The sequence below is a fragment of the Anolis carolinensis genome, chromosome 4 (assembly GCF_035594765.1).
Source record: "Anolis carolinensis isolate JA03-04 chromosome 4, rAnoCar3.1.pri, whole genome shotgun sequence".
Classification (NCBI taxonomy): Eukaryota; Metazoa; Chordata; class Lepidosauria; order Squamata; family Dactyloidae; genus Anolis; species Anolis carolinensis.
This window is the reverse complement of record NC_085844.1, coordinates 109,360,807-109,373,904: the sequence shown is the minus strand read 5'-3', so window position 1 is coordinate 109,373,904 and position 13,098 is coordinate 109,360,807. Positions and strand designations below refer to the sequence as shown.

Sequence of the window (13,098 nt, the reverse complement as noted above, 5' to 3'; positions counted from 1 at the left end):
ATTTGTCCTTACTGCCATTAGTATTTCTGGGTTTGCTTAATAGGTCATGCTTGTCTGATGAGTGCAGTGACTACTACTACTCATGATTTAACTCAGTCATTACTTTGAAAGGCAAAAGTGTGATAGATTACTTAATCAATTGGAAGTTGCCGAACCCAAAGCTGGCTATATATTCTATCATACTAAATAAAGTTCAGTTATAATATCACAAAGAGAGCACAAACTGCATCAAGGCAGAAATGCAAATAATACAATAGGTCCTTAGCATCTATTGGGATTTCATTACAGGAACCCTCAGGGATACCAAAATCTCTTGTTAAAGTCTCATTGAAAGCAATATGCAGTAACATATACAGTATATGCAGAGATCAGAAACCCTGCATGAAAAAATGGTGGGGGGCCTTTGCAGACAATTTGAAGCAGATTAGTTCTCAGTGTGTCTTAAACTTACCTCTCTGAAAAAATTTTATTCATAAATGTAGTAACTGTTCAGATTGAAAACTGCAGTCACACACTTTTGAATGGTAAGCTCCAGTTTACGTAAATCAAGAGGACACTCTCACTGCTTTCTTATGGTACTCCATCTGCATCAGAGGCAAATATATATGGCCTATTATTATTATTATTATTATTATTATTATTATTATTATTATTATATTTATTTCTTAAAGGTAAAAGCAGCATAACATAAAAAGGTACTGTTCCACTATCTGGGCAGAGGTCAAAAAGGGGTGATAGACATACAAAGATAGTCCATTTGACAGGGGAGAAGAGTTGAAGGAGAAAAACCATTTTCCCAATTTTCACTGGTTATCCCCCCTTCCCCGATGTCATACATGAGGGTTATTTCCACGATAAGGACATGGGTGGGTGGAATAACAGAAAAACAGGGGAAAATAATTTTACTCCTTCAACCCCCCCTCCCCCAGTCCATAAAATGGACTATCCTTCTCTGTCTAGCATCCTCATTTTACCTCTGCCCAAATAATGGAACAGTACCCATAACACATTAGCATATAATTTAAATTATACAAATATGCAAACATTAAAACAGAATTAAATATAAACAGTAGGCTTGCTCAAATAATTCATTTTCCCCGTTAACCGTTATTAATTCGTTATTTTCGTTTGTTTTGAAGCAATTTTGAAGCATTGGTTGTCACACGTCTGGATATCGCGGTTTCGAATTGCGAGAGGCCGTTTTTCGTTATGTCGTCGTTTTTTTCGTTAGGAAAAAAAAGCTTTTGCAAAGCACCCAAACTCCCACCATTCAGGCCCTTCCCTTTTGCCCCTCAGCAAAAGGGGCGTCACGGGCTCAGCCAATGGGAGGGGGCGAGGGGGAAGGAGGCCGAGGAGGAGGAGGAGGAAGACGGAGGGGGGAAATGGCCGCCGCCGCCTCGCCTCAGCAGCTGATAATAATTTATTATTATTACCTCCCAAGGGTGATCTCCCAATAGCCTACCGAGGAAGGACTGGGCCAGGTTTCTGTCTTCGGGAGGGAGGCTCTCGCGTGTCAGCGCCCAGGAAGGCGAGGCCCGCACGTCGGAAAGTCCACGTGTCTTTCCTTTCTTCTTCCAGGAGGGAAGGAGGGGGAGAGGGAGGTCCCCCCTTGGTTGCCCTCTTTCCCTCCCGAAGTGGCTCTTGAAAATGGGGCGCTTTTCCCCTTCCCCTCCCGCCCTTCCCGCGACCTTCCCCAAGGTCTCCCCCGAAGAGCCCACCGACCTTTCCTTTCCTTCGGGCGGCGTCCTCTCCTCCTCCTCCTCGGAAGCCTTGCGGGGAGGATGGGGCTGGGAGGGAGGGAGGGAGGGTCGCTTAGGAGGCAGAAGGCGAAGGCGGGCGAGGGGCGCGGGCGACGCTGCTCATGCCTCCCTCACTGCCTGCCTCTGCTTCTCCCTCTGCCGCCCCCCTCCTCCGCTTCCTCCGCCTCCTCCTCGCAAGGCGCATCCAGGCGGGCGGAGGCGGTGGATCGAGACCCCTTCCCCTCTGCTTCGTCCTCCTCCGGCGGCTGTCCTCCCTTCGCTCGCTCGCCCTTCCCTGCCTGCCAGGCCTGATACTCAGAGGTTTTGACGTCTGTGCGAAGCTAGGCAAGTGGGGTTTATATATCTGTGGAAGGTCCAGGGTGGGAGAAAGAACTCTTGTCTGTGGGAGGCAAGTGTGAATGTTGCAATTGGTCACCTTGATTAGCATTGAATAGCCTTGCAGCTTCAAAGCCTGGCTGCTTCCTACCTGGGGGAATCCTTTGTTGGGAGGTATTAGCTGGCCCTGATTGTTTCCTGTCTGGAATTCCCATTTTCTGGGTGTTTCTGGGAAGGTAATGGCACTCCATGTAGTCATGCCGGCCACATGACCTTGGAGGTGTCTATGGACAACACTGGCTCTTGGGCATAGAAATGGAGATGAGCACCAACCCCCAGAGTCAGACATTACTGAACTTAACGTCAAGGGATACCTTTACCTTTACCTATACACACACACACACATTATGCAGGGACTATATATTATATATATACACAGACAGTATATATCACACACACACCAATTTAACAAAGTTTCAGCCACAAAAACAAAGTTTCTGAAGTAGAACAATGACTTTCACAGTAAAGACAACCCAATTTAACAGGAAATAAGACTTTCAAACCAGGAACAGATTTCTGCAATTATTAAAAAATGGTTTATTATAAAAGCTATGAAAATTCGCCAAAAATCAGAGGATAAGGGAAACGTTCCAAATTTTGGTGAGCTATCAGTTTTAAATGTGTTCTACCACTGTACCAAGTTGGAAGAAGATCACTCAAAAAATGAGGGTGGGAGTGTCCTGTAAAGTCCTCTCCCTCTGTGCTGTTTTTGGGAATTGCGCATGCGTGTCCGCCATTAACGAATTAATTTAGAAAATAAGGAATTTTCGTTAATTTCGAAAATTTTTGGGGGCCAAATTCGTAAATAGCAACAAAAACGAAAAACTGCCCCCTCTAGTTTTGAAACGAGTTTAGAATCAAATTTTTCATGGATCGATCAAGCCTAATAAACAGTATTAAAATTCATACTTAAAATCCATTAAAACATATTCAAAGTTCTGTAAGACTTTTTATGCTGTTTCAGATTATTGATTAATCAACATAACCATAATGTCTGTTGAAGTAGCATACTTATTATTCTCCCTAGCTGAAGCAGCTATTATAGTTTCTCATGTATAACCTACCAGATTAAATCTGTTTTAATTAAAAATTGCCCTCACCTATTATTTAGATGAATTGGCAGGCCTAAGGGCTACCCTCCTGTGCATATCCAAAGCATGTCAGGATACTGTTAAGAAACACATCAACACTTCACATACTCTTTCATCTCCTCATTCAAATCATGGCTGACAGTTGATTGATAAAATCCAAGGATTATCTGGACTGTCTGCATTGATTTAGGTCCATACCAGTTTTAAAAGAAACATATCTCAAGACACCCTCACTGTAATCTTATATCATCTTTTACGCAACATAACTTTACATATACTTAGCAATGTAGTCAGGGGCCCCATCTACACTGCAATATAATGCAGTTTGAACTGCAGTATAGTATGAATGTAGACCCATGAAATGCAATTCAATGCAGTTCAAATTACATTATATGGCAGTGTAAATCCAGCCAGAGCTTTTCTGGGGGCCCTTGCACACTAGCCAAAATGTGACATGAACCGGTATTAAAAATGTTGGTTGATGCCACGTTTTGCAGTCACACAAGGGGGCAAAACCTCACCTCAATGGTACAGGGGTAAACAGATGATCTCATCATGTTAATGTGCAGTCAGCATGAGTGGGCATGAGTGGGCATGACCAGTGCCACCCTTCCCTCCCTACACCCCATTTTGCCCCCAAAACAGAGGCACAGTGTGTTTACCAATGCAGAAGAAGATCCAGACCTTTGTTGGTATTGCTTAACATGGGATAAACCTGGATTAATAAGTTTATCCCAAATTACATGGTACGTACATCATTTGGACATCCCAGGCTAATATGATAACTGTCACACATTATGTGACAATGTAGATATAGACCCTGAAAAGACAGCTTTCCCACACATTCTTTAGGGTTATGCAAATCCCAGAAAAGTGTCAGTTCCTTCTTTACTCTCATTTTAAAACAAGTGGAAAATGTTGAGTAAAAGGGAATTCTTACATCCAACTGTTCAGATACATGTTCAATGCTAAGGGCATACAAACTTGCTATGAAATTTATTGTTGATCATTTCCATAGCATATCCATGCTATGTATTTTGAAAATTTAAAAGGAGGCTAGGAATAGTAACCCTGTTATAGCTACAAATGAAGTAAAATTGTTTTCTTTTTCTTTTTTATAATATTTTATTAGTGCTTTCCAAGAAGATTATAATACACAAAAACAATATAAACACACGGTAAGACTTTACAAAAGAAAAAACAAACAGACAGACCAAAAAAACCCCAACAACATAGAAACACCCCTGTGAGTCCCCCAGTGAAAGAAAGAAGGGGGAGAAGAGAAGATAGAAGAGGGAGAAGAGGGGAGCAAAACAAAATAAAAATAAAATTAAAAAGGGGGGGAAAGGAAAAGGATATACATAAAATAAGATAATATCGAATTACCTATAACATTATTCTGCCTCACAGATATGCATGTATATATAAACATACACACACACACACACACACACACACACACACACACACACACATATATATATATATATATATATATATATATATATATATATATATTAATGCATCTATGCATATATATACACATACGCACACATATATGTTGCATCATTGCAAAAACAAAATCCAAACTTCAGACCAGTTGTGTAAACATAAAAATAAAAACATGACTTCCATCAAATGTCTGATGTCTTTATAGTTTGTACCTTCCCTAATTGATCATCTTATAATAATAATTGTTTTCTTTAGTATATCTCACACCCCTTACCTAAAAAATTCATTTTCTGGAAACAAATTTCACTTATTTTTTTAAAATCATTGGAATAGATTTCTGTAAAAAACAAGAACAACAAACAAACACAAACATAAACAGAGACACAGAAATGGACAGTCAATGAAGTCAATAACTTAGCAGATCTGTGTATCTTTTTAATAGAAATATCCCTCATTTTGGGTGAAGAAAACAGTTCACAAAGTATAATGTGCATATATGTATATGAGGGAGAGAAAGAGAGAGAGAGAAGCAGTAAAGAATAATGCATTGTGACTGGAGATTAGCTGTCTGCAAAATGCATATTACAGCCATCAAGTAGATATAGGTACAAGAAGTATGGGTGCCATAAAATTGGGCAAACTAGATATATACTGAGAAGTATAGTTTATGTATCTCTACAGTTAGCTGGCAAAGGGCTGTTTAATCTCCAAAGAAGTGGAATGCTGACATTACACTTTTTCTCTCACCCATCTTCAATATGATAAAAGTAGGTAAAATGTACCTTGCTTGCTGACTTAAGTGCAGCTACAGCTCCACATCTCCCCCTAAAGGACCTTTCCACAAACACTATTATCTAGGTCTAGTGCTTTTATGAAATTGGCACAGCATAATTTACATGAAATGGTTTATTTTCATTTAAGTGAAGATACTTTAAGAACATAAAGTTGTGTTCCTTCTTACCACATCGACATTTCATCAGATTTCTTTGTGTCGATATTCATTTGCCAACATTGATTTAAAGTTGTTTCAGTGTTATCTCTAGACAATTGAAATTCAGGCTCTGAATTGTGATTACTTTGTTTATTGGCTGTGTGAGCACAAATTTAATTAGATTTTGGTACAAATGCAAGAAGGAAATACACCTTTCAATTTCTTTCTCTTTTTTGCTCTCTTATCCTTCCTGTGACTGCAATAATATTTTGGCTGTATTCCTATGCACAATAAGTTTCAATAAATTCAGTGGGGCTTACGTAAGACTGCTCTGCAAGACATCTGCATTAAACAGAAATATATTGATAAACTGAGATGGCCAAATTATATTATCTACATGTATCAAGTGAATGTAATTTTTTAAAAAGCACTCCTACTTTTTGATTTTTTTAAAAAAAAGATCCACCTGCACAAAGGAAGTAGGAATACCCGCAGAGTAAGAAATATAATGATCTGACCTGCTATTTTATTGAGAGCTGGTTATATTTTGTTTGTTCTTCCTATCCAGTCTCATGAAGCAACACTAAAAGAACAGATCTTCCAGTACATTTTCAATTGTTATATTCTACAATTTTAATATCTCAGTGTAATAGTTTATATTTAATGATGCAGAGAAAAACAATGAGGCATAATTTTATAGTTTGTTCCCTAACTTAAAAAAACAATCAGTATGATGTGGGTGAAATTCAAATGTTTTCTTTTATGTCAATCTCTTCAATAGGACTGTTAACCTCATAGTGACCACAGTGCTGACTTAAGATTCAGCTGCTACTGAATTATACTGTAGGGATGTGTGATCCATTAAAAATGGTTCAAAATTCCATTACAAAACTGGGGAATGGGCACTGGCATTTGGTTTCTAAAGTATAGTCAGTGAAAAATCCATTACTATAACGAGAGTAATGAAATTCCATTACTATTTCATTATAGTAATTGCACATAATTACTATAATTGGTAGAAATTTCAGGGTTTCCTTTCTCCCTCATTTTTAAAGCTATTGGAGTGAAAATTGCTACAATAGTAGAACACATTTACCACTGTTAGAGCACCAAATTTCAGAACGTTTTACTTATCCACCAATTTTTGGAGAATTTTCCAATTTTTATAATCAACATTTTTTTTAAAAAAAAAACCAAGAGCTATCTACTTGAATTTTATGTACAACGCACAAGATAACCAGGGCATCAATTCCCAGAAGTTTCAGAAAGATTCACCCATCTACAGAATTTTGGGGATTTTTAATAGTTTAGACAAAAAAAATTTATCCTCCAAAAAAGTGACAACAGCAATCCCTTTGAATGTCTTTCTGTCTTGATGACACACAACCAAATAACTTCAACTTAGCACAGATTTATTCTATTACTTACTTACTTTAGTCCTCTATGCAGATTTAATAATTTTATTTATTGTTATTAGACTGACTCTAAATGGCTAGTGCCACTGAGGCTTTCTGATGCTGAGCACTGCATTCTGGGTAATGTAGTTTAGGGCAGAGCCTTTTGCGTTCCCTGCCACAGGGGGCTCACCTTCCCAAACTACATTTCTAAGAATGCTATGTTCTCAGTCTCCCACCCAAGTTTGCTAGTCCTACCTCCAGTGCCTTTGCTTATGGTGATTGAGCCAAAGGGAAAAAAAACACTTTATGTTCTCTTGGCTTTGCCTAGGTTGCTTAATGCTTATACTGAAAATTAAACTGACCTTGGGAGGCATCCGAATGTTACAGAATCTTAATGAAAACGATTGGTGAAGGTTTTTATTCTTAAACTCCACCTCCCACCTTTCCTGCATGTTTCTAATATTGATTCGTATGCACAAATTTAACAAATTTGATACGAAGAGTAACGATAATTTTGGACACCTCTAGTAAATAGGCCTATTTTTATTAGACTATAACAGTCAGAGGAGTAGAGGAGATGTGCCTCTTTGGAATGAGGCACCAATAACAAATAATCCCGACATTTAAATCCTTTCTCTTAAATCCTTGGTATGTATATTGACTGAGTTCATAATGATCTAAGGATGCAGCTACATGGTACAACTGATGTAGTTTGATACCACCTTGGCTCAATGCTATGCAATCCTGGAAATTGTAGTTTGGTGAGGCACCAGCATTATTTGGCAGAGAAAGCTAAAGGCCTGTAAAATGACATCTCTCATGAATCTAAAGCATTGAATCAATGTAATTAATGTAGTGTCAAATTGCATTAATTCTACATTATAAGTTCACCCAAGTCTATATAATGGAACAGATGTCTACATTTTCCTTTACTTCCTTACATTTATATTTATTTATTTATTTTGTGTCAAAAGCATTGCATAATAAATAAGTTTAAAAGTAATGAAATACAGAAATCACAAGCAGCTAAATAGTTTTAGACCAAAAGCGGGCAACAGAGACCACATTGTCCGTAGCTTTAAACAACTCCTCCTCAGTACATGATGTAGGACATTGTGGGCAAACATACATATGCAGAGTTGTTTGTTCTGTTCTACAGTCACACAAGGTGGAAGATTCCTCCAGGTAGTGCCATCTTACATTTATATAAACAGTACCATATACTGGACTATAAAGAACTTCTTGCCAATCACTGATGATTTGTAATCAATCAAAGCCAATCCAAGCTTGATTAATTCCTTGTATTAGAACTTTGACAAATCCCCACAGATGTGTGAATAGACTCTAGGAATATAAGAATCTATTTTATATCAATACAAACCACCAGTACAGTATGGCCCCCATATCTACAGAACTGATATACAGAGTTTCACTTAGTGTCGCCTAAACAAGGTGGTACACCCTCTTCTCAGTCCTGTCAACATTTATCACATTAAAACAATAGGGTAGGCTATTATCTGCTGTTTTACATATATATGAAAAGTCCAGGAATTTAGCCTCCATTATATAATCTATAACTAATAGAATTGTGTGCTTTTCCCCTATGTCTGTAGCCTTCAGGTTCTTCTATCAGTGTTGTAGCTGTTAATTTTGCCACAAGTGAGGTGTTTCCAGTAATAGCACCATTACACTTGCATGTTCTTTATGTGGATTGCTTATCAATAGATTCATATTCTCTAGATACTTCCGAACATGCTAAACTACTTGCAAAAAAGCACTAGGGAGCATGCAACTCATTAAAAGGAAAAATGACGCTTCTAATGAAAACAACATTCTTGCCACTGTACCACTGATTTTTAATAGTAAAGTTAGCAGTACCTGCAGCACGATGCGGGACTCCCATAGTTCTCAGACGAAGCAACAAGTGGTCCTGTATCCATGGAAATTGCTCGTATCTTGTCTACATGAAGCAGCTCCCCATATTTGAGTGAAAAGGATTTTACAGCTGTATATAGAGAAGCTAGGGATTGATTCTGGAAATGTCTGTTTTTCATGCAAAATAAAATAAAATATTGACAGCAAAACAGAACACAATAATAGTAAAGCAAAGGCTTAGCAAGCTTACTTACAGGTGTTTTTATTGTATGCTCAAGGATTTCTCTGCTGCTAAAGAAGAAGACCCCAGGGATATAGACCACAGAGCATGTATTAAAAGTCTGGTATGCCAACCACTGACTATTAGCAGTCAATTGGTGCCAGTCCAAATTGGATTAATTTCCTGTGTCAGAACCATGATACATCCCCTTAGGAATTGAACTTGATTTATGTATCAGTCTTTTTTAAAGTTTTATGGATTTTCAAACCTTTGCACAAGCTAGCTAAGATTTTATTGATTATTAATTGAATACCTCACATTTCAATCCAGAATGATCCCCAAAGCAGTTTCTATAAAATATATGTACTTTTTGGATACAATTTATACTATTTTAGGCATATTCAAATCCTTTTTAAAAGTTTCTGGAAAGTTGGGGAAGATTTGACCAGAAGTGTGAGCCTCAGGACTCCATGTTGCTGTTGCTTTTTCTCCTCCTACTCCTTTTTCCTGCAGAATAATGTCTATTTCTGCACAGAAATATTATTTTACGTGCACTGTGAAAACAATACTTTTCTATATGAAAATTAATCTCTGAAGAAGTGGAAGAAAGTTACCCCCCGTTCCTCAATGTATGGCTATTGCACAAAATAAATTCCAAACTACACCATTTTACAGAACTGTTTTGCAGCTGCACAGAAGTAGTTTTTGTTTTTTGTTTTGTTTGGTTTGGTTTTTTTTGCTCATGAGCTGAAGTTGCACCATTTAAAAAAGCCCTAGCTTTTTCTCTCTTTTATTGTGGGATTCAAAAATCAGGGGGTACTACAAACAGGCTATCTTATGATTTCTTTGGTATTAGAAAAGCTATATGAGTAGTGTCCGAACATTTTATTCTGAAATAAATTGTGAAGTATTACTTAGTGGAGCATAGGCCCAGGCAGGTGTGCATGGGAGTGTAGCATTAAAAATGTGGTATGTTATGGAGTGGCTTATGATCCCAGTGTCAATGTGAATCTTATCTAGTTTTAATCAGTATAACATTAAACATAAAAGGAGCTAGTTTGCAAAGGGATCTTGTAGCACTTTGAGGCTAACTGAGAGGAAAACATTAGCATAAGCCTTTGTAGGCTTAAGTCTACTTCATCTGATGCATGGAGTGAAGAGACTACTGATGAAGTCTACTGATGAAGTAGACTTAAGCCTCTGTCCTTGATCACACAAAGACACCATCTCTTGGTATTTGTGCATTCACAGATACTGGCATCTTACTGGGATGATCACACCCACTATCACGCCTCTCTATGGTTATACAATAGCAATAATCAGCTGATCCATGGTCCTGCAGCTGTACTTCCTGTGGGAAACATAACTCCCACAGTTCCATTCCTCTGTAAGTGTTTTCCAAAATTATTTTGAAAACAACTTTGCAATTTTAGCAAAGCATAGTTTTAAAAAATAGGGGAGATATATTTAATTACTTCAAGAGTAGAAAAGTCAGAGTAAAAGTGAATCAGCCATATTACATATGGTAAGTGTGAGACTGGAGCATGATGTATTTTTACATCAGTAGCAGGAGATGGTTTGCCTGGAGAAGTGGCAAACTGGCAACTGGTTGTACATATCATTGTATAACTTTCATCAAATTGTTAGTATCTCATCAGACCAGTAGGGGGAGAGAACCATCCACCTTCATTCCCTACCATCTTTCTCTGTCTTCCGAAATGGCATCCCATCTCACGTGGTTTCCTGTTCTTCCCCCATCTTTTCCCCACTTTCTGTTCTTGTTCTCCAATTGGAGTCAGGTAACACCTCACTCCTTCAAAGGCACTCTGCGGTCTGTTTCTCCACACTGCTGAAATTGAGTCCCATGGAGTCTCGCTGGAAGTTGCCCTGTGTCATGTGATGGATTCTGAGGAACTCAATTTTGGCCACATGGAGAAATGGTGAGAAGATCCAGAGAAGACTGCATCTGAAAAGTTCCTAGATATCATCGGGTGACAGCCATTTTTAATGTTTGTTTGCCACCTTTGTATGATAAAATCCTATGAAAGCTTATATTAACTTTTTTCTCTCAGTAAGTCTCAATGGTACTACAATATCCTGTCACAATACAATGTCACTAGTCCTATAATGCTGGAACCATTGGCTTTTCACTTCATGGAATCATAGAATCATAGACTTGGAAGAGACCTCACAGGCCATCCAGTCCAACCCCCTGCCAAGAAGCAGGAAGATGACATTCAAAGCACCCCCGACAGATGGCCATCCAGCCTCTGCTTAAAAGACTCCAAAGAAGAAGTCTCATCCACACTCCAGGGTAGAGAGTTCCAGTGCCAAACAGCTTTCACAGTGAGGAAGTTCTTCCTAATGTTCAGGTGGAATCTCCTTTCCTGAAGTTTGAAGCCATTGTTCCGCATGCTAGTCTCCAGGGCAACAGAAAACAAGCTTTCTCCCTCCTCCCTATGACTTCCTCTCACATATTTATACATGGCTATCATCTCTCCTCTCAGCCTTCTCTTCTGCAGGCTAAACATGCTCATCTCTTTCTGCCGCTCCTTGTAGGGTTGTTCTCCAGATCCTTGATCATTTTAGTCGCCCTCCTCTGGACACTTTCCAGCTTGTCAACGTCTCCCTTCAATTGTGGTGCCCAGAATTGGACACAGTATTCTAGATGTGATCTGACCAAGGCAGAATAGAGGAGTAACATGACTTCCCTGGATTTAGACACTATACTCCTTTTTATGCATGCCAAAATCCCATTGGCTTCTTTTCCCACTGCATCACATTGTAGGCTCATGTTTAACTTGTTGTCCATGAGGACTCCAAGATCTTTTTCACACACACTGCTGTCAAGCCAGGCATCCCCCATTCTGTATCTTTGCATTTGATTTTTTCTGCCTAAGTGAAATTTCATATATTTGGAGCTATTATGGAAATTAAAGGGGGGATTTGGGAGAACTGTAGGTAAGGTTCAGCTTTTAGAAATAATTGGAACAAAGAAAATGTTTTGTATAGCCAAAACATTGTACATTTAGGAGAAAAAAAATATAATGCTTAAGTCCCTATTAGAGCACACATTGATGGAACTGAATTCTTACATTGCTTCTTTTCAAGGCTAGTCTTTCATTATTTTTGTTGTTGTTGTTGTTGTTGTTGTTGTTGTTTGCCTTCAAACTATTTAAAACTCAGAGTGGTGTTGAGGCAGTTTTTCCTAAGAGGAGTTTTATCTTTACCCTTCTCTGAGACTGAAAGGTCATCCAGTGGATGTCTATGGCTAAGCCAGGATCCAAACCTTGGTCTCCAGTGTCATAGTCCAATGCTTAAGCTGCTACATTGCACTGGTTCTCATTTTGCATTGCACTCTGTAATAGCCAGAAATTAAACACTAAAAATGGTTGATCAGCGGAAAGCTTTTACTTCTCCCAAACAACGAGACAGCCCCCAGACTACTGAGTCATTCAGCTCCTCTTATTTAAATTATTTTAAAACTCCTTTGAAAATTCCAACAGATCTGTTATCAGAACAGAGCCTTCCAAAGCCAGCTCAAATTTGCTTCAGGCCAAATTCAGTGGCAATTCTATTCCCAAGGTTCACGGTTTCCAAGGTTATATCAACTAAAGAAAAGCAAATCTTGATTTTAGATCTTTCAAAAATATATGTGCACATACAGAGAGAAACCATTTATGCTACTAGATGCTTGAGGTCCTAACTATTGCAGAAACCCAACTGTTTACACTTGAAGGGCTAGAGGTGCATGAGGAAGCTGTTCTACGAGGACTTTGAAGCATTAAAATTTGTTTTTCTTTTATTTTCCTCCATCGTTCTTTGACAGATACTCTGTTTTCAAATTTATTGGTGAGTCCAGGTATTTTTCTTTAAAGAGTTTAATGCACAAAACAACTAAGGAGTCATCTGTCTTGTTTCTCCTAGATTTTTTTTTTTTTAAAAAAAAGACATAGAGATGAGACACACACACTACCAAGACACTCACACTTTCTTG

General features: G+C 38.4%; 1 protein-coding gene across 2 annotated transcripts in view; it reads left to right on the top strand.

The window, feature by feature from the left end:
- Positions 1–13,098, top strand: part of cdh9 (cadherin 9) — a 165,369-nt gene that overhangs the window by 113,982 nt on the left and 38,289 nt on the right. The gene's annotated exons all lie outside the window — the stretch shown is intronic.